Source organism: Heptranchias perlo, chromosome 25 (genome assembly GCF_035084215.1).
Source record: "Heptranchias perlo isolate sHepPer1 chromosome 25, sHepPer1.hap1, whole genome shotgun sequence".
NCBI classification, from domain to species: domain Eukaryota; kingdom Metazoa; phylum Chordata; class Chondrichthyes; order Hexanchiformes; family Hexanchidae; genus Heptranchias; species Heptranchias perlo.
The window spans coordinates 21,752,687-21,774,307 of record NC_090349.1 but is presented as its reverse complement, the minus strand read 5'-3'; the positions used below and the strand labels follow the sequence as shown (position 1 = coordinate 21,774,307).

General features: G+C 43.4%; 1 long non-coding RNA gene across 1 annotated transcript in view; it reads left to right on the top strand.

Moving 5' to 3' along the window:
• The window catches only part of LOC137342373 (uncharacterized), a 126,875-nt gene extending 105,747 nt beyond the window's left edge, over positions 1-21,128 (top strand). Inside the window, exon 4 of the long non-coding RNA XR_010967241.1 lies at positions 20,917-21,128. This is a non-coding gene — a long non-coding RNA (uncharacterized lncRNA). The remainder of the gene's footprint in view (positions 1-20,916) is intronic.
• Positions 21,129-21,621: the final 493 nt, after the last annotated feature.

Here is a 21,621-nt window from a genome sequence, read left to right as displayed (position 1 = left end):
ATCCTTTGTTGGAGTTCCAACATGCTGTACCACCATGCTACCAATGTGAAGCTTTTCTTTTTGTCAACAAGCTTTTTTGCTGTCTGGGATTGGATGTGTCTTTGATGATATGTGTTGCACAAAGAATATGGGGTTTCAGGTGGTTTCCAGGCCTTGCTTATGTTCTTCAGATCTGATTGGCACAGATGCATGGGCAGACTTATCCTTCTACTTTGTCCCTCTGCCTGTTGTACACAGTAGATCAGGACAAAAAAACAACAGTAATCAGATCTGCATATATAGAAATGGCAAAGACTGCGTCAGTACTAATGAGAAATCAGTGGGACTTTTCAAAAATGCTTATCTCCAGATCCATCATCATTGAGGAAATGTTAGAGAGCTTTATGATCCAAAAGAGTGATACAAATCACAAACCGATTGAAACATTTGGACTTGTGTTTATTTCTACGAGGGAGGTACATCAAAATAGATGATGTTTTTAAACCAAAGTGAGTGCAACTTGACAGGCGTATGAAGAATTTGTCTCCCGCAGATTTGCAGGTAAGTGGAATTGACAGTTTCTTGATTGTTACAGGAGAGCTGGGATATGTAAAAGCCCTGCATACGTAATGTGTAGAATTGATTTTTATGATTTTTCTATTAAAGCCGATCTGGGTCAGCCAAGCAAATTATTATGCAGATGTGGTACAGACACAATAGTTGCCATGCACACGGGGCCACCGGTATCAAAAAAAAGCAGCCTCACTTTGCTCTGGAAATAGATTTGAGGATATTCCTTATTATCTGAAAGTTATGGTTGTGAATTTAAAAGCTGTCAACTCGAATAGAAATTCACGTTGCATTGAACTATAACTTAGCGCATATGCCATGGATTAAACTGATGTCAGAGATCTGCTGAGATCTCCAGCTGTTCATCTGGCTATCAGTATTTTTTTTATCACCTTGCTATCACCATGCCATCTGCTCCAATATCTGAATCTGTCAGAGATTTTTCTGAAGGTTAGGACTGGCCTGTTGACCATCTACTGCTGCTGCCCAGGCATGTGAAATGCAGCTGAACCTTTTGATGAGGCATGTGACTAATTTGCCAGAACATATTTTATTTGCATCCCAAATATCGTATCATATTCAAAATGACAGGATTCTGCCTCAGCTTATTTAGTAATTCATTCTGTAATTAAATCTGAATTAAGGCAACACTAAACGCAGTAGATGACTCTTAATGGGAACACTTCTGTGGCGACTGATGTTTACTTTAGCTATTTATCACTAATACTGTAGAATGAGGTGTCATTCTGTTTGCCTGAGGGGATATTTTCTTTAACAAGCTGCCCATTATGTGGAGTGTATCATTCTTGCATACTGTCTCAACATCAGTACATTCAAAAATTAAAATGTTGCAAAGACTTATAATGTAATTTAACATGCTTTCGGGTTTACTGATCATTCCTTTAGATTTTTGTTCAAACAATGAATGCTGATATAACTGGCAGACTTGTAAGGGAAGTGTAACTAATCAAACCATGTGAGGGACTTGAACTAATCAGTATAGTTAAAATGACATGACTGCTGAGAAGTGATATGATTGTGTTTATACGGATGAAGTTCAGCTCCATTGTACTCTCAGACGCAGTAGCTCCTCCTGGCTAACTCCCCTAATTATGTCAACTGGGATCACTTTTTAAATAAAAAGTTATCAAAACTCAACAGAAATAAACAGCCAAGGTGTAAAACTGATCCTAATTTTTTGGAAATTACTCGGAAAAGATGTATTGATGGTGAGAGTCTCCCTTTAAGAGCTATTATTGCCCACGGTTTAGACAGTACAGATATCTCTTACAACTCGCATGTGATGTAAATTTAGAATATTTTAATGAGCTACTCCCTCTTCCAGTGCTCTCATTGCACTCCCTGTAAGTACTGCACTTCCTTGTGTCCCTTATGAGCTGGAAGCTGCAGCCCTGCCGTTTTCTGCTCTTTGTACCCTTTAAGACTCTCACAATCCGAGATCATTAGTGCTCACTGTATCTTTGTCTTCAAGTCACTACAGAAGATAGTATTATCAACACACCACACATGAACTGAGCTCAGATTCTCAATTAACTAACTAGATTTACTTACAGAAATTAAATGAATAGGACATATATAGTACAATACAAGCTTATTTATAACAATAGTAATAAATGGTCTAATATTTTAAAACTGCACTGTGTTCCTAATTATAATGGAGGTAACAAGAGTCTCTTTACCAATTGCTCCAGTATTTGCTTTCAGTTCAATTTCACCCTGGTTTCCACACATTCACTGTTAAATGGACCCTTTACTTTTGAACTGCCTGAAATGCACAGTGAATTTTTGGGCAGACATGAGAAAAATACATATTAATGGGTTAATGCTTCTTCTGACAGATGCACTCCCAGGTTGTTTGATTCATAAGTGGATGTTGTTCACATCTTCCAAGCAAATTCTTCAAGCTTCATTAACACATTAATGCAGTATGGACATAGCAAACAATATTCATCTTCTGGAGGCCAAAAACACAGTAGCTGGGTGGCCATTTTAGACCCTCCCAGACTTAGCTTTTCATTCATACAGAGCATAATTATATTAACTTGTATTTATATGCAAAGCTGGTTCTGCCGTTACCTATATACAATGACAATACCATGGAATTTGTCACATTATTAAGGAGGTCACAGTAATGCCAGCAATGGCATTATCAATCAGATCTGCTGCAACAAATTGTTCGTTCTAAAAATAAAACCTAACATAAGAACAAAATGTCGTGTCAGGGCTGAGTTTCCAGAGTGTCATATTCCCAACTGTTCCGCAATTCATTCTGTTTAAAAATTCCTCACATACAGAAAACAGGGCCCATTAAATGGGTTTTGTCTAAATTTTGAAATCAGACCACCAGATATGGGGGAGATTTTTTTCCTTTGTATGAGAAGTGCTTTATTTCACAAATCTAAATGTGATCAAAGAAAATCAGTCAGCAGCTTCTGTGCTGTGAAAACTACTTGTGATTGACAGCTTGGACTTCAAAGTGATGAGAAGTACTCACCCCAGATGAGTAATCCATACTCTTCAGTGAATTTCTGTTTCAGCAGGTGATTGAGACGCTGGGGCCAGTGCAACACTCCGTGAAATATCCAATATCGTGAATAAACTTTGCATCACAAATACATGTCCAAATTAAGAATGTTAACTATGAAAACTTCGAGATGTTTCATTGAGGCAGAAATGGCTCAGAAAATAACAGTGAGCTCAACAGCGCTCACCATTGTTAGTGGCGAAATCGAGGAGCAAGTTCCGGCGTTCGCACACGCGCAGTGAAACGTGAAAATCCGCAACTTGCTCCGACTGGTACGCCAGTGATATGGCAGCTTCGAATTAAAGGGACATCGCATGCTGCAATCAGTGCAATCATTGAAAAAGGGCCAACTTGCTCTTCTGCCCAGCTGGAAAGTAATTAATTATGTCACAAAACAGGTACGCTTAAAAATAACAGGTCTAAACTAAGTGTTAACAGCGGGCTAAGTCTTAATGACTGCCAAACAACCAAAAATTAACTTTTAAAAAATGTGGAGTCTCATCACTCCTTATTTTAATAGTTATGGTCATTAAAAACATTTTTTTAAATTAAAAAATTAAAGAATTTTTTTTTTACTTTTCCCTTCTGTCTCTTTTATTTAATTCGATTATTTCTTACCCTCTCTTTTTTCCGCTGTCTATAACGGTTTTTACAATGATTTTAATGTACCTTTCACTTCCTGGATTTGACGTTGCAGCTTGCAGAAACAATTTTGCAGCATGTCAAGAATGCTGCAGTCTGATTGATCGAGGGGAGAGATTAATCCTCTCCCATGGGTCCTAGCTTCGATGGAGCTAGCGCTGGGCTCTTCTCCGCTTCCTATTCGAGGAATTGTACCCAGTAAAGACAGCGGTGAGATAGTGGGTTAGTATAAATCTGTGGAGCGGCGAGCATTATTGGTTCACCGCTCTGAGCAATTCCTGCCCCAATGTTTTGGAACAGGGATGCGAATTTAAGGGAAGCTTTGTAATCACATGCCAGAGGTTTTTCATGATGACAAACTTCTGTTTGTTCTTTCTCATTCTTCAACTTCCTGAATTCCTAATACTGTACTACTAATAATTTGTACTACTTAATGTACACATCATTTTTTCAACAAAAAAAATCAATGAAACATAATTTTTCTTCATACAAATACATATTTCTTGTGCTGTATTATCTTTACAAAATTCCATTTGATTCACTCCATGTCACATCTTTGTAACTGATTCACGTATAAAAACTGCATTAGTGTGGTTAATATTTAATGTCCTGAAGTAAAAGTTTATCAGCATTTTACTATAGAAAGGACAAAGTTAATTCGGCTATTTTCACAAGCAATACAAATGAACGATTAATTGGATCTCTCATCTGACCCCAAAGCAGGCACTTGCATTTTTTATGAGAGGAATGGCAGCCATGCAGAAATCCTGGTTGTGAGACATTCTTAAAAGACCATTTTCAAAAAGAAAGGTTTATTTTTGGTGTAAAATAATAAAAATTCACACCTTTTTACCACATGACAGACAGAAAATCTTGACTTCCACAAACCTGGAACACTATTACAAAGCAGAAGTAAGAGTTCCTGTGATTCCTCAGACTATGGGCGTGCAGTCACTAAGGACCAGCTTCCCCAAGAAGGGTGAGGGAGAGTCACAATGAGATTTTGCTCTGTGTCATTGTCACGGACCTTTGTAGTATTCAGTTCAAGAACAACATGGGCGACTTCAGCAATGTGCCTTCCCAGACAGGGACTAGTGTGCGGCTTTGCAGCACCTGAAAAGAGTAAACAATATTGTCCTGGTAGCGCAGCAGATTTGTTCATTCATAACATACATGGTCCTTGGCTTTATAAATAGAGGCATAGAACATAAAAGCAAGGAAGTAATGGTAAACCTTTATAAAACATTGGTTAGACGTCAGCTAGAGTATTGTGCCCAATTCTGTGCACCACACTTTAGAAAGGATGTCAAGGCCTTGGAGAAGGTGCAGAGGAGATGAGGGAATTCAGTCATGTGGAGAGACTAGAGAAGCTGAGATTGTTCTCCTTAGAGCAAAGAAGGTTATGGGGAGATTAAATAGTGTTCAAAATTATGGGGGGTTTTGATAGAGTAGATAGGGAGAAACTGTTTCCACTGGCAGGAGGGTTGGTAACCAGAGGATACATATTTAAGATAATTGGCAAAAAAGCCAGGGGGGAGATGAGGACATACATACGAATTAAGAACAGGAGTAGGCCATTCGGCCCCTCGAGCCTGCTCTGCCATTTGATAAGATCATGGCTGATTTGATTGTGACCTCAGCCCTACTTTCCTGTCTACCTACTATAACCTTTGACTCCCTTGTTAATCAGGAACCTATCTAACTCAGTCTTAAAAATATTCAATGACTCTGCCTCCACCACTGTCTGGGGAAGGGAGTTCCACAGACTCACGACCCTCTGACAGAAAAAAATTCCCCTCATCTCTGTCTTAAATGGGAGACCCCTTATTTTTAAACTGTGTCCCCTAGTTCTAGTCATCCACAAGGGGAAACATCCTCTCAGTATCTACCCCTTCCAGTCCCCTCAGGATCTTATATGTTTCAATAAGCTCACCTCTCATTCTTCTAAACTCCTGTGTATACAGGCCCAACTTGCCCAACCTTTCCTCATAAGATAACCCCCTCATCCCAGGAATCAGTTGAGTGAACTGCCTCTAAAGCAATTATGTCCTTTCTTAAATAAGGAGACCAAAACTGCACACACTATTCCAGATGTGATCTCACCAATGCCCTGTACAACTTTTTTTTTAATTTTTTTATTCGTTCACAGGATGTGGGCGTCGCTGGCAAGGCCGGCATTTATTGCCCATCCCTAGTTGCCCTCGAGAAGGTGGTGGTGAGCCGCCTTCTTGAACCGCTGCAGTCCGTGTGGTGACGGTTCTCCCACAGTGCTGTTAGGAAGGGAGTTCCAGGATTTTGACCCAGCGACAATGAAGGAACGGCGATATATTTCCAAGTCGGGATGGTGTGTGACTTGGAGGGGAACGTGCAGGTGGTGTTGTTCCCATGCGCCTGCTGCCCTTGTCCTTCTAGGTGGTAGAGGTCGCGGGTTTGGGAGGTGCTGTCGAAGAAGCCGTGGCGAGTTGCTGCAGTGCATCCTGTGGATGGTGCACACTGCAGCCACAGTGCGCCGGTGATGAAGGGAGTGAATGTTTAGGGTGGTGGATGGGGTGCCAATCAAGCGGGCTGCTTTATCTTGGATGGTGTCGAGCTTCTTGAGTGTTGTTGGAGCTGCACTCATCCAGGCAAGTGGAGAGTATTCCATCACACTCCTGACTTGTGCCTTGTAGATGGTGGAAAGGCTTTGGGGAGTCAGGAGGTGAGTCACTCGCCGCAGAATACCCAGCCTCTGACCTGCTCTCATAGCCACAGTATTTATATGGCTGGTCCAGTTAAGTTTCTGGTCAATGGTGACCCCCAGGATGTTGATGGTGGGGGATTCGGCGATGGTAATGCCGTTGAATGTCAAGGGGAGGTGGTTAGACTCTCTCTTGTTAGAGATGGTCATTGCCTGGCACTTATCTGGCGCGAATGTTACTTGCCACTTATCAGCCCAAGCCTGGATGTTGTCCAGGTCTTGCTGCATGCAGGCTCGGACTGCTTCATTATCTGAGGGGTTGCGAATGGAACTGAACATTGTGCAGTCATCAGCGAACATCCCCATTTCTGACCTTATGATGGAGGGAAGGTCATTGATGAAGCAGCTGAAGATGGTTGGGCCTAGGACACTGCCCTGAGGAACTCCTGCAGCAATGCCCTGGGGCTGAGATGATTGGCCTCCAACAACAACTGTAGCGAAACATCTCTACTTTTATATTCCATTCCCCTTGCAATAAATGACAACATTCCATTTGCCTTCCTAATCACTTGCTGTACCTGCATACTAACTTTTTGTGATTCATGTACTAAGACACCCAGATCCCTCTGTACCTCAGAGTTCTGCAATCTCTCTCCATTTAAATAATATACTGCTTTTCTATTCCTCCTGTCAAAGTGGACAAGTTCACATTTTCCCAAATTATACTCCATCAGCCAATTTTTTGTCCACTCACTTAACCTATCTATATCCCTTTGCAGACTCCTTGGGCTCGATTTTACCGGCGGGTTTCCTGTGCGTTTCCAGCGGGGGGGCCCCGAAAATCCTGATATCCAGGCACGTGACCGGATCGCGCCACGATCCCGCCCACTTCCGGGTTCCCCGATGATGTGCGGGGGTGCGTGCGTAGCCCCCGCTGGTGGGAATCCCGCAGGCAATTAAAGCCAGCGGGATGCCACTTGAGTGTATTTATTTTGCTTGTTCAGGTCATTAACTGACCTGATTAAGGGACTGTGTGTGATTTTGGAGAAACATGAGACTGTTTCACACACTGGGGGAAACAGTCCGAGTTGAACTGGACCTGTTGCAGCCGTCAGCCTGTGGCAGCTGCAAAGGTCCATTTGACAGGTGGGGGGGGGAGACCCTCACCCATTGCAGGAGGCCGCTCTGTCACTTGGGACAAAGTGTGGCCTCCACCACCCCCCTCCTGACGGTCAAAGTCACCAACCTGCACACTCACCCCGGGGTCCGGAGACATGTGCCTACCTTGCGGACCCCCTCAGATGTACATATTGCGGATGGGGGCTGCCATAGCTGCAGTCATGACCTCCTCGGAGGGCGCACAACATCGCCAGCCTCGCCATCCACGCCGTCCACCTCTGACACGTGGAGCTCCACAACAGAGTGCTGTGACACATCCACCTGTACAGCAGGAGGGAGGGCTACCGCAGAGAGAGACGCGTCGCAGAGGGCACTACCCTCACCACAGGGTCCACAGACCGAGGCGCAGCTCCCCGGACCTCTCCGAGCAGCAGTGCACACGGAGGCGCAGATTCACTCGACATGTAGTCGTGGACATCTGCAGGCTCTTTCATGCCGAGCTGCTCCTGGCTGGCCCCAGCACCATCTGCTTACCTGTCGCTGCCAAAGTCACCACTGCCCTCCACAACTTCTCCACCGCATCCTTCCAGGGTGCAGCCGGGTATACCGCCGATGTCTCTGTCGTCTGCGCGGAAGAGCCCTGCAAATACACCTGCACCTACTCTGCAGTAACACGATGGGTGGCATCAGTGGTGGGTCCTCATAGTGATACCCAGGAGCGGGCATTATTGCACAAAACAGACAGGATTCGCGGAGACATGGCAGTGGTGGTGCCAATATAATGTGTGATGTGAGTTGGTCAGAAATTCAATATAAGTAACAACCATGACAAACCCTCAAACACCCTTGTGCATCCCCCTCATGCTCACGACATGTTTGCCTTACGCTGCCTACTGCACATATGTGATGCATGCCCTGTGGCTGCAGCACAGGTGGTGGCAGGTTGAGTGAGGCTGGCCGTGAGGGAGATGCACGAGAGGGTGAGTATGGGATAGAGCCATGAGATTATATGAGGATTGGGTTGCGTGTTAGTGGCGGGGTGAGTAGGTGGAGGTAAGATGAGGATGGGGTTTGAGTGGGTATGAAGGGTGATGTGACAAAGTAGTGTTGGCGGTGCCGAAGGAGATGTGGGGTGGGGGCAGTGTTGTGGCAGACGGAGTGTAGGGGAAAGACTACGTGTTCTCACTGTGGCTGACCTACTGCGGTCATTGGAGCGCCTCCTGCACTGTATGCAGGTGGGCGATATGTTGGTGGTGCAGGTGACCTCCTCTGCCACCTCGAGCCAGGCCTTCTTGGTGGCAGAGGCAGGCCGCTTCCTCCCGCCCGCCGGGTGGAAGAGCTCTGTCCTCCCCCTCCTCCTCACCCCATCTGATGATACCTGGGGTGAGGCATCATTAAACTGGGAGCAGCCTTCCCCCTGGGCTGCTCCATGCTGTAATTTGTCCCATTGGTTGCAGCATCTGTCAGTGGAGGACTGCCCCTTTAACTAGAGAGCCTCCAGCTGACAGATCGTACTGCGCATGCGCAGCCCGCCCGACGCGCAGACCAGCAGCGCGGAGCCCGGAAGAGCAGGTAAGTGGCTCCAATTAGTGGTTTGCCTGCTACGATCGCGCGGGCAACCCACTAATTTCACCGAGCGTGTTGACCACGCTCCCGAAACCCAACCCGCTGGAAACCCGCAGGCCTGGTAAAATCGAGCCCCTTATGTCCCCTTCACAACTTACTTTCCTACCTACCTTTGTGTCATCAGCAAATTTAGCAACCATACATTCGGTTCTTTCATCCAAGTCATTGATATAGATTGTAAATAGCTGAGGCCCCAGCACTGATCCCTGTGACACTCCACTCGTTACATCTTGCCAACCTGAAAATGACCCATTTTTGCCTACTCTCTGTTTCCTGTTAGCTAACCAATCCTTTATCCATGCTAATATGTTACCCGCTACACCTTGAGCTCTTATTTTGTGTAGTAGCCTTTGATGTGGCACCTTGTCAAATGCCTTCTGGAAATCCAAATACACCACATCCACAGGATCCCCTTTATCCATGTTGCTTGTTACTTCCTCAAAGAACTCTAATAAATTAGTCAAACACAATTTCCCTTTCACAAAGCCGTGTTGACTCTGCCTGATTGCATTGAGATGTACTAAGTGCCCTGCTATAACCTCCTTAATAATAGATTCTAGCATTTTCCTTATGACAGATGTTAAGCTAACTGGCCTGTGGTTCCCTGCTTTCTGTCTCCCTCCTTTCTTGAATAGAAGAGTTACATTCGCTATTTTCCAATCTGATGGGACCCTTTCAGAATCTAGGGAATTTTGGAAAATTAATACCAATGCATCTACTATCTCTGCAGCCACTTCTTTTAAGACCCTAGGATGAAGGGACTTGTCAGCTTTTAGTTCTAATAATTTTTTCAGAACCTTTTCCCTGGTGATTGTAAATGTTGTAAGTTCCTCCCTCCCTTTCACCTCTTGATTCACAATTATTTCTGACATGTTATTTGTATCCTCTACAGTGAAGACGGACACAAAATATCTGTTCAATTCATCTGCTATTTCCTTATTCTCCATTATTAATTCCCCGGACTCACTCTCTAGAGGACCAACGCTCACTTTACTTACTCTTTTCCTTTTTAAATACCTGTACAAACTCTTACATTCTGTTTTTATATTTCTAGCTAGCTTTCTCTCGTACTCTAATTTCTCCCTCCTTATTATTCTTTTACTCATTCTTTGCTGTTTTTTATATTCTGTCCAATCTTCTGACCTGCCACTAATCTTCGCGGAATTGTATGCTTTTTCTTTCAATTTGATACTATCTTTAACTTCCTTAGTTAGCCACAGATGGTACGTCCTTCCCCTAGAGTCTTTCTCACTGGAATGTATCTTTGCTGAGTGTTATTAAATGTCTGCCACTGCATCTCTACTGACCTATCCCTTAACCTAATTTCCCAGTTCACTGAAGCCAGCTCTGTCTTCATGCCCTCATAATTGCCCTTATTTAAGTTTAGAACACTAGTTTTAGACTTACTCTTCTCTCCTTCAAACTGAATGTGAAATTCAATCATATTGTGATCACTGCTACCTAGAGGCTCCTTTACAATTAATCCTGTCTCATGACACATCACCAGATCTGGAATAACCTGCTCTCTGGTTGGCTCTGGAACATGCTGCTCTAAGAAACTGTCCCGAAAGCACTCTATGAACTCATATTCCAGACTACCTTTGCCAATCAGATTCTTCCAATTTATATGTAGATTAAAATCACCCATGATAATTGCTGTTCCTTTCTCACAAGCCCCCATTATTTCTTCCTGTATACCGTGTCCTACAGTGTGGTTACTGTTAGGGGGCCTATAAACTACTCCCACAAGTGATTTCTTGCCTTTACTATTTCTCACCTCTACCCAAACTGATCCTACCTCTTGGTCTTTAGAACTAAGGTCATTTCTCTCTATATACTCATGTCATCCTTAATTAACAGAGCTACCCCTCCACCTTTTCTTAGCTTCCAGTCCTTCCGAAATGCCAAGTACCCTTGAATATTCAGCTTCCAGCCTTTGTCATCTTGCCGCCATCTATCTGTAATGGCTAACAGATCATACATATTTATTTCTATTTGAATTTTTCCTCTTCCTCTTGATTTTTTTTTTACTCGGTGAGTTGTTCTCATCTGGAATGCATTGCCTGAAAGGGTGGTGAAAGCAGATTCTATTGTAACCTTCAAAAGGGAATTGGATCTGTACTTAAAAAGGAAAATTTTCCAGGGCTATGGGGAAACAGCAGGGGTGTAGGATTAATTGGTAGCCCTTGCAGAGAGCCGGCACAGGCACAATGGGCCGAATGGCCTCCTGTGTTCTACGATTCTATGAATCATTATTTTAATGCGGTCGTCAAATGAATAAGACATTGGGGTCAATTTTCGGATGGCCGAGCGGGTGCGTTCGTGGCAGGGGAGCTCATAAAATTGGGGATTCCCGGAGCGAGTCCGGAGCCCGGCACTAACCCGGCCACTTCCGGGTTCCCCAATGAAGCGAATCGGTGCACGTGCAGCCCCCGAGTGCGGAACTCCCACCAGCAAACAAAGCCGGCGGGATCCCACTTAAGATCATTATCTGGGTACTTGAGGTCGTTTACAGACCTCGTTAGTTGGAGGTTTTAGGAGGATTCGGATTTTGGACTACCCAGAGTGTGTTTCCCATGCTGGGGGAAATACTCCTTGTTTAAACAGATGTGTTGCAGCCAGTGGCAGCTGCAAAGGCCCATTTAACAGGTGTGGGGTAAACCCTCATTCATTGCAGTAGGGCACTCTGTCACCTCAGACAAAGTTTTGCCTGCCACACCGTTGTCTCCACACTCCAAATTATTAAATCATACCCTAAACTCTGCTGTCCAAACACATTTGCCTACTTTGTGGACACCCTCACACTCACACCATCAGGATTGTAGGGGCGGCGGGGGGGGGGTCCATTGCTGCATTCATCACTCCATTGGAGGACGAGCAACATCACCAGCCTCGCCAGGCGCGCCGTCCACCTCCGCCACGTGGAGCTACTCAACACAGTGCTGCGCCACAGGCACCTGCACAAAGTAGTCGTGCAACTACACATACACCCACTGTAGGGTGACCCAATGGGTGGCATCAAGGGTGTTCATGGAGAACCTCATGAAAGGGCATTATTGCACAAGCCAGTCAAGAATGACCAAGACGTGGCAGTAGTGGTGACAATATAATATGTAATGTGAGTTGAGCACATTACATATTATATTGTAATATAATATGATCAGAAATCAAATATAAGTAAAAACCATGACAAACCCTCAAATACCCTTGTGCATCCCCTTCATGCTCACGACACGTTTGCCTTGCGCTTCCTACTACACATACATGATGCATGCCCTGTGGCTGCAGCACCGGTAGTGGCAGGTGGGGTGAGGCTGAAATTGAAAGAGATGCATCAGAGGGTGAGTATGAGACAGAGCCATGAGATTGTATGAGGATTGGGTTGAGTGGTAGTGGTGGGATGAGTACTGGCGAGGTGAGTAAGTGCAGGTAAGATGAGGATGAGCTTTGAGTGGGTGTGAGGAGTGATGTGATAGAGTAATGTTGGCAGTGCAGAAGGAGATGTGGAGTGGGGGCGGTGATGTGGCAGACGGAGTGTAGGGGAACGAGTAAGTGTACTCACTTTGGCTGACCTACTTAGGTCATTGAAGTGCCTCCTATACTGTATGCAGGTGCGTGATATGTTGGTGGTGCAGGTGTCCTCCTCTGCCACCTCGAGCCAGGCCATTTTACTGGGCGGGTTACCCACGCGCCCAGTCGACCCCCACTGGCAACCTGCCTCCCTCCTAATATCGGGCCCATTTTCTCATTTTTTTTTAACAATGAAACAACTGTTTAAATATTATGCTGTGAAAAACTTTCTGTGAAATGTGAATCTTTAATGTACTTAGTTTTTGGTTTAGTAATATTATGATAATTTTCTGTATATGTAACCGACCCCACAGAGAAAATTCAATAACTTTTATTTCTCATTGTTAAACATTTTCTAACTTAAATACTCTTATGGTTTTATTTCTGATTGTGATGTAGCGCAGTTAAAGAAAAAAACTCTCTGGTCCCTACCTCCTGCAAATTACAGGGTTTTAAAATCCAATTTTGGCGTCACCTAACCATTACTTTTCAATATTTATGGTGTCCCTCACTATGGCCTTGACCCTTCATTAGCTTTTACAATTTAAACAAAACTAAGCCATTGATGTCTGTAATATATGCTCACTCAATTGAGATAAATGCTTTAATACCCATTCATAATAGTAAAATATAATTTGGGTACTTCTCAATACAAGAATAGTGAAGTAAATCAATCACAACTACCAAAGAAAAAATGTATATCAGCGAGCCTCCAATTGAGCTTGTTGCTCAAGCGAGCTCTTCAGAAATGAACACGCCCAGCAGGGAATTCTCCAACATGATCCCGCCCAAGATCAGGTGGGGTCACGGCAGAGAATATGAGAAAATTCGGGCAGTGAGGCAGCAGCAGGCCTCACTGCCCGACCAGGACGTCTCTCCTCCTGTACCCACTGGGTCCACTGCTGTCCACTCCTTCCCCACCTGCTGCATGTAAATGGTGGCAGGGGGTGGAGCCTGGGGTCCTGATGGAGATCCCTGCTCTGCCATATTTACTACTGCACCCAGGGGCTACCATGTGGACTTGGTAGTCGGCCCCTGTAAGCGGCGGTAAATACCCAAACAGAGGACGGCCATTTAATGACCTCCTTTTCCCTCTATTGCGCCCCAGAGGCAGTAGTAGAGGCGGGTACAATTTTGTCTTTTAAAAAGCATTTGGACAGTTACATGGGTAAGATGGGTATAGAGGGATATGGGCCAAATGCAGGCAACTGGGACTAGCTTAGTGGTATAAACTGGGCGACATGGACATGTTGGGCCGAAGGGCCTGTTTCCATGTTGTAAACTTCTATGACTCTATGACTCTAATACTTGCCTGCTGAAGGCCTCCGTCAGGTTCAGCCCTCAACTTCAGCAAGAGGCCTAATTCTGATCTTTGCGGTACCGTTAAGTCCCTCGTTGGATCTTCGGGTGCTGCAGCAGCGTCCCCACTGCAGCATTGCAGAATTTCCTGGCTGACACTGGCAAGCTCTCTTTTGATAGCAGCGAGCCTGCTGTGCGTGTCCAATGAGCCCCAACCCTGGAAAATGGGTTGGGGCAGGGGCGGACGTGGGAGGGTGGGCGGATATACCGTCCTTCCAAAACTCTGCCCTGAAGAGGAAATCCCAGGCTCCAGTCCACTACTGGAATGTTCACGTTGCCATACTTGTAGGGCTCCTCCAGCTGGAATTCCCTCCCTAAACTGCTCTGCCTCCCTACTTCTTTCTCCTCCTTTAAGACACTCCTTAAAACCTACTTCTTTGACCAAGCTTTTGGTCACCTTTTGTCCTATTATCTCCTCATGTGGCTTTGTGTCAAATTTTGTTTGATAACGCTCCTGTGAAGCACCTTGGGATGTTTTACTGTGTTAAAGGTGCTTTATAAATGCAAGCTGTTATTGTTGTGTTGGGTAGAACGCTTAACCTGAAGTTGGATTTCTGTTGGGAGGTGACAAAGTGGTGTGACAATTGTTAGTGTTCAGCAATATTGTGGACTGTAGTCTCTATCAGTGAAAATTCATTATCACCTGACTGGATACAAGGTAGAACTGTCCTAGCCTACAACCAGTACCATAATAAATTGTATAATGCCTTACATTATTAAGGCTATCTTCACAACATGCTAGCTAGCTGCATTGGTGTTGTCCTGTATCTGAATATTATGCCTTTAGATAGGGAGTGTCGGCTCTGAGTTTGAAGGTTCCATTAGTACTATTGTTTACTTTTGAACTTGTATTTAATTTCTTCCCCAGAATTTGAAGCCTACAGAAAGTTCACATATACTCACCAGTATTGGCAATTTCTATCCACACGCCCTTCAGCAAAATCATGTCATACTTTGCTCTACTGTAAGATACTAGTTTATAATACAAATTGCCCATTGCTTGTGATGTGAGAGATTCAGAACAGTGCATTCTTTGACATGAAAAAATATAGAAGCCCACATATTATCTTCTAATAAGAGTTCCCTTGGCTCAGTAGCAGAACTCTCACCTCTGAGTCAGAAGGTCGTGGGTTCAAGCTCCACCCCGGAGACTTCAGCACATAATCTAGGCTGGCAATCCAGTGCAGTACTGAGGGAGTGCTGCGCTGTTGGAGATGCTGTCTTTCGCATGAGACATTAAACCTTGGTCCCTCTCAGGTGGAGGTGAAGTGCAGAGGAGTTCTCCCGGTGACCTGGCCAACATTTATCCCTCAACCAGCACCTAAAATAGATGACCTGGTCATTTATTTTATTGCTGTTTGTGGGACCTTGCTTTGGGAAAATTGGCTGCAACGTTTCCTACATTACAATTTCAAAAATACTTAATTGGCTGTAAAGTGCTTTTGGAATGCCCTGAGGTTGTGAAATGCGCGATATAAATGCAAGTTCTTTCTTTCAGTGCCTTGTGTAAGTCAAACTTATACCTTTGATATTCGACTATAAAAGTTGCTTAATCAGAAAAGCTTAAACAAGTGTTTCCATGTTATGTCTGTAATCTTATTTAATTAGTATTCCTCTCTCAGTTAATCTATGCAAATAGAGACTAAGATGATCATGGTATCATGCAGTTCTTAATTACACACAGAGGAAATTAGTTTATGGGGATACTAGGACTTCAGCATTATTGAGTTAAAGTACACATCATTATTGCTGTCATGGCTATCATAATGAGGGCTACTAGGAGATGTGTGAGAGAAGCAGCTCCGTGTCTCAGACCCATATCCTAGTGTTAGGCCATTGTTGCTGACAATGTGAAAGGGTTTAACTGAACTGTTTTGAAGTGGTGCAATTATATGGTCTACAAGACACTAATTTTACCAAATAAAGGCTCACTAATTAGTGGTGTCATTACCATGGCAGTACCGAATCAGGTAATTTCACATCACACATCTGGCCGGGCTCCTTTGGTACTCTTTTTGATGTAGGGATAGGTCACAAATTAACTTGTTTCTTCACCAGAAGTGGGTGGGGTGAAACATTTAAAAATTATCATTATTTATATTTTAAAGACATTAAAATAAAAAGCAATTAATTTGACCCACTTGACTGCATTTTTCCAAAATTATAATATTACTAAAATTTCAGTTTTACACCTTCCCTGTGGCAGCCTGGGGAAGTCTAACACAGGTGGACAAGAGGAAAATCTGCTGGGGACACGAGCCCTGCCCCCTGCTGCCATTTACACACGCTGGGAAATACAGGTCAGTCAGAGAGGTGTCGATCGGCCTCATCGCCTGCATTCTTTCTCATCCTCTCCCGCTATTGTGCTTAATTTGGGGCAGAATCACAGAGGAGAATCCAGCCCAAGACGTCTCAGCCCTGCCCACCGTCATGCCTTAACCAAAAACTCAGAACAACATCCAAAACTGAACTGATGTGACATTTTCATTTCTCACACCAGCTATTTTTGTGGCCGAGATGAGATGGTCAATTTTGTGTCAATTAGTGCTGAATTATGAGCTGTTTTGTATTGTGAGCTTGCACCCACTAGAGGCTGGAATGAGAATGTTGAAACTAATTCCATTTAGCACCCTCACAGACAATTGAGGAGAGACATGCAGCTTATCACATCAGTCTTGATTGCACTAGAACCCAACTCTTCATGATGAAAGGACATCATTCTAACCCACCTAGATCTCAAGAATTATGATCTATACCACGAGTAATAATGCTTTTTTATTGAATTAAGCTTAATATTTTAATGTTTCAGAAGGAACATAAATTGCTTTCTTCTGGATATCACAATGCCACTTTGATGTTAATGCAGTTTTCCATTTGCAAGATTATGATTTATGGGGTCAACCTGATCAGTAAAATATAAATAAGATAAATGTTATAACTTCTAGGGATATCAAGACTTCTGACTGGCAATGGTGAGCTCCAAGGCTTTGTCACTTTTCAAAATGTGGTGTTTATCACAGCCTCTGCAAATTTACCATATTCAATTCATGAAGTATGAAGAACTTTGATTTTTTGGAATTAAACTTAAATGGAAACTGTAAATAGAAAAAGCAAAGAGGCTAGGAATAAATTGCCCTGGACAGCCCCTACACACCCATTATGAAGATGAGAATGTGAAGCATCTCCTGTGTCTCGAAGTTCTATAAAATAATATTCTTCCCTTGTGGAAACCCAATTTCTAAGCATCCGTATGCTGTTCATTTAAAATTATTTTTAATGGTTTTGGACAAGACTGCTTTCACTTGGAAGAACTTTTTCACAGAGAATGTTTATTGGCTATAGAAGAGTGAAGTGCTGCATGTGTAGGAGATCAGGGCAACAGGAAGAAAGAATCTGTTCAAAATTGCTTGCTGTAAAACATTGGAATTATTTTTGTCACCAACTGAGTTATCGTATCTTCCCAGTGTTAGAAAACATGGATTTCTTTTTTATCAGAGTTGAAATTCATATTTAGTCTGGCTGAGAAAGCTAAAATACAATTAAGCAACGTTCAAGATAATGAAACATGGCAAAGGTGTACAATGTAACACAAAGCATGCTATCTCATTTTTAAGCATTTCGATGTGACACACACATGAAACAAATGTATTTGTACAGATCTGGTGAAAGAAGACAATTCATGTTTTCCTGTGTTTTAAAATGAGCATGTGTCAGATTTAAAATAACCATCTATTGTAGCCTTTTCTATTTGTGGAGCCATATTGTTGTGTCTTGGCATTTTTTTATTCGTTCATGGGATGTGGGCATCGCTGGCGAGGCCAGCATTTATTGCCCATCCCTAATTGCCCTTGAGAAGGTGGTGGTGAGCCGCCTTCTTGAACCGCTGCAGTCCGTGTGGTGAAGGTTCTCCCACAGTGCTGTTAGGAAGGGAGTTCCAGGATTTTGACCCAGCGATGATGAAGGAATGGCGATATATTTCTAAGTCAGGATGGTGAGTGACTTGGAGGGGAACGTGCAGGTGGTGGTGTTCCCACGTGCCTGCTGCCCTTGTCCTTCTAGGTGGTAGAGGTCGCGGGTTTGGGAGGTGCTGTTGAAGAAACTTTGGCGAATTGCTGCAGTGCATCTTGTAGATGGTCTACACTGCAGCCATGGTGCGCTGGTGGTGGAGGGAATTAATGTTTAAGGTGGTGGATGGGGTGCCAATCAAGCTGGCTGCTTTGTCCTGGATGGTGTCGAGCTTCTTGAGTGTTGTTGGAGCTGCACTAATCCAGGCAAGTGGAGATTATTCCATCACACTCCTGACTTGTGCCTTGTAGATGGTGGAAAGGCATTGGGGAATCAGGAGCTGAGTCACTCACCGCAGAATACCCAGCTTCTGACCTGCTCTCATAGCCACAGTATTTATGTGGCTGGTCTAGTTAAGTTTCTGGTCAATGGTGACCCCCAGAATGTTGATGGTGGGGGATTCGGCGATAGTAATGCCGTTGAATGTCAAGGGGAGGTGGTTAGACTCTCTCTTTTTGGAGATGATCATTGCCTGGCATTTGTCTGGCGTGAATGCTACTTGCCACTTATCAGCCCTAGCCTGGATGTTGTCCAGGTCTTGCTGCACGTGGGCACGGACTGCTTCATCATCTGAGGGGTTGCGAATGGAACTGAACACTGTGCAATCATCAGTGAACATCCCCATTTCTGACCTTATGATAGAGGGAAGGTCATTAATGAAGCAGTTGAAGATGGTTGGGCCTAGGACACTGCCCTGAGGAACTCCTGCAGCGATGTCCTAGGGCTGGGATGATTGGCCATTGCAGTGAGTAACAGTCACAAGGATTAATGGATCTCTCCCTGGACATTTCAACATTTGTGAAAACATTGTTATGCAGTCCATTAATGGTTAGTGAACAATCTATCACTACACTTTATTCATTAATCATAAATTGAGGGAGAAATATCAAAATGAGTTTTTATGTTTGTGATTCCTTGTACAGTTTGAACTGTAACTGAAATGCTCCGTGAAATGTACTGTTTCATACCATAAATACTTTTAATTTGCTATAGTTGAATAAATTTGGGAAATGCATTTGAATACATTAGGCAGGTGCATTTGTTTTTATATGCCTATACCTAGTCTGCTATATTATCTGCTGAAACTACCATACTCTCTTCGGAAACATTCTCACACTGAAAAGTCGATTTGGCAATCTTCCATCAGATTTAAATAATAAAATAGGTTCAGCTAAGTATCCCCTACGACAATAATGTTTCAAATTATTGTCTGTAATTTATGCTGAATACAAGCCTCCCTACACTCTATTTGTGTGCTATTGTTGTTTTATCTAAATGCTAGTTATGTTTAAATAGATTTAGATTGACTTGGACTGATGATGTAAGAATATGTCTTTACATACTCTCTGATAGCACAGTAACATTATGATATGGTGCAAGTAAGATTATTTGTAATGCAGTATGTGATGCCATATTTTATAATGGAATATAATGCTGGCACTATTTGAGTGTGCTCTGCTGGCACAGTGCAGTGTGTGTACATGTAAATTAACTGTGGCGGTATATGTTGCAACTGAAATACTAATTTAAAGTTTCTTTTTCTTTCATTTTCTCTACTCCTCTCCTGAAGTAGTTGACTCATGGTGGGGTACAGTTCCGCAGACACCAGCACCCCTCCCAAATAACCATTCTTCATTTGTGAGTTTAGATAATGATTGTCGGCTATTCAGCTATGGTGGTCATCACAGCCAAGTCAGGTCATGTTCCTATTCAACATCCGCTTTCCAGCAGGGATATTGGATAGTGATCAGGAGTTGATTGTTGTTTTACTCCCTCCCTAGCCCAGGCACTCTGAGGCTAATCGCAAAACCACTAATGTTGTCCCCGCTAGTTTAAAGTTTAATTAAGGGGGTGAAGAAAGTAATCAGAATAGTGTTAATAAAATTCTTGTAGACTGGAAAGATGTATATTATAATACATCAGACTACAAACATCAGACCACAGCATAATCTATTGCAAGATAGCTGAAAGCTACTTCATCACAGAACACACAAGGCTGCACGGATAAAAAGTATATTCCTCCAGGATTTATAGATGGTGAATTTGCTTTTTTTTGAATTGGATCAAGTTACATTGCTAGCAGCATCTTGGAGCTTTTGAACAAATGTGCTAAGACCCGTGCAAGAAGTTAAAAGAGGATTAGGAGTGTCAGGCTGCTAGGGGTTTTGCTTCGCTAATGCCATTGAGGGTAGCAGTAGCATTCACCGTCGATGCCACTGGCACATTTCAGAGCACAGCTACAGGCACTGCGGGCATTAGTTAGCCCTCAATGTCAAAGTGAGAGTCAGCTGCTCCACTACTGCACCTTCAACTCCTCAGGAGCAACCAAAGTAAAATTGGAGCATTATCTCATTGCTGGTTTTCCAACATTTTGGGAGCCACCGTTTCTACCAATATGCTCCTTCTGAGCACTGGAAATGTTGCAACTTAATGAAGAGCATGAGTTTTTGCATGAAAACATAAATAGATGCACCCTCCCCATGTAAACTTCAAGCACAAAAAACAAGATACATGAGCTGGAGTTCTCTTCGCTCTTAATTAACTAAGAAAGACTTACAGCTCACAAACAGGAGTTAGTTTCTGGAATGATTCAGTGTTCTTCAGACTTTTGTGGAAATACTCTGCTCACATCACTCCTGATAGGGAATGGAGAGGATGATCCTGTTTTCATAGCTAAGTGTTTTGAATTTTTACCCAGTTAACTGAGCTTATCAGGTTCTGTGTCCCCTCACAAATTGTATCTGCACTCTCTTTTATTTGCAAGTCCATGGAGCCATGTTCAAGATGGATTGATATCACTGCAGCTGGGCTGAAGGCGACTTCAGAGAGGAGTCTATCACTGCTGAGATCTCAGTTACTCAAAGAATGAACAGGTTGCCATAATGGTTGAGTGGTGTTTCTCCAACTGGACAACTGCTCGTTGGCACAGGTGTAACCCTGCAAGCAAGACAAAAAGAGACAGTTTCCCACGTATTGGGGACATTTGTTATATTTCCTGTATTTGAGTGATGTACCTTTGATTAAAGAAGTGACATGCTAACTCTAGCTGCTCTTCTGAGTTTCTGCAGATGGATGTTGTTTTGATTGTGACTACAATTTCTGACCAGACTTGAGCTGACTCAGTTGAATTAGATGGTCCAGTCATTTCCAAAGCTCAAATTTTTGATGTCCTGCTGTTTGAGAAGTTGACCTCAAGGTTAGAGAAATGTTCCTTTCTCAGCTTTCCCTCTCACTCCTAGTTACTATTCTTTTGGTTAAATTTTAAGATACTCTCACTTTGACAATAAGGTTATGAGGGGGCTTGACAGAATAGATGCTGAGAGATTGTTTCCCCTGGCTAGAGAGTCTAGAACTAGTGGGCATAGTCGCAGGATAAGGGGTCGGCCATTCGAGACTGAGCTGAGGAGGAATTTCTTCACGCAAAGGGCCGTGAATCTTTGGAATTCTCTGCCCCAGAGGGCTGTGGATG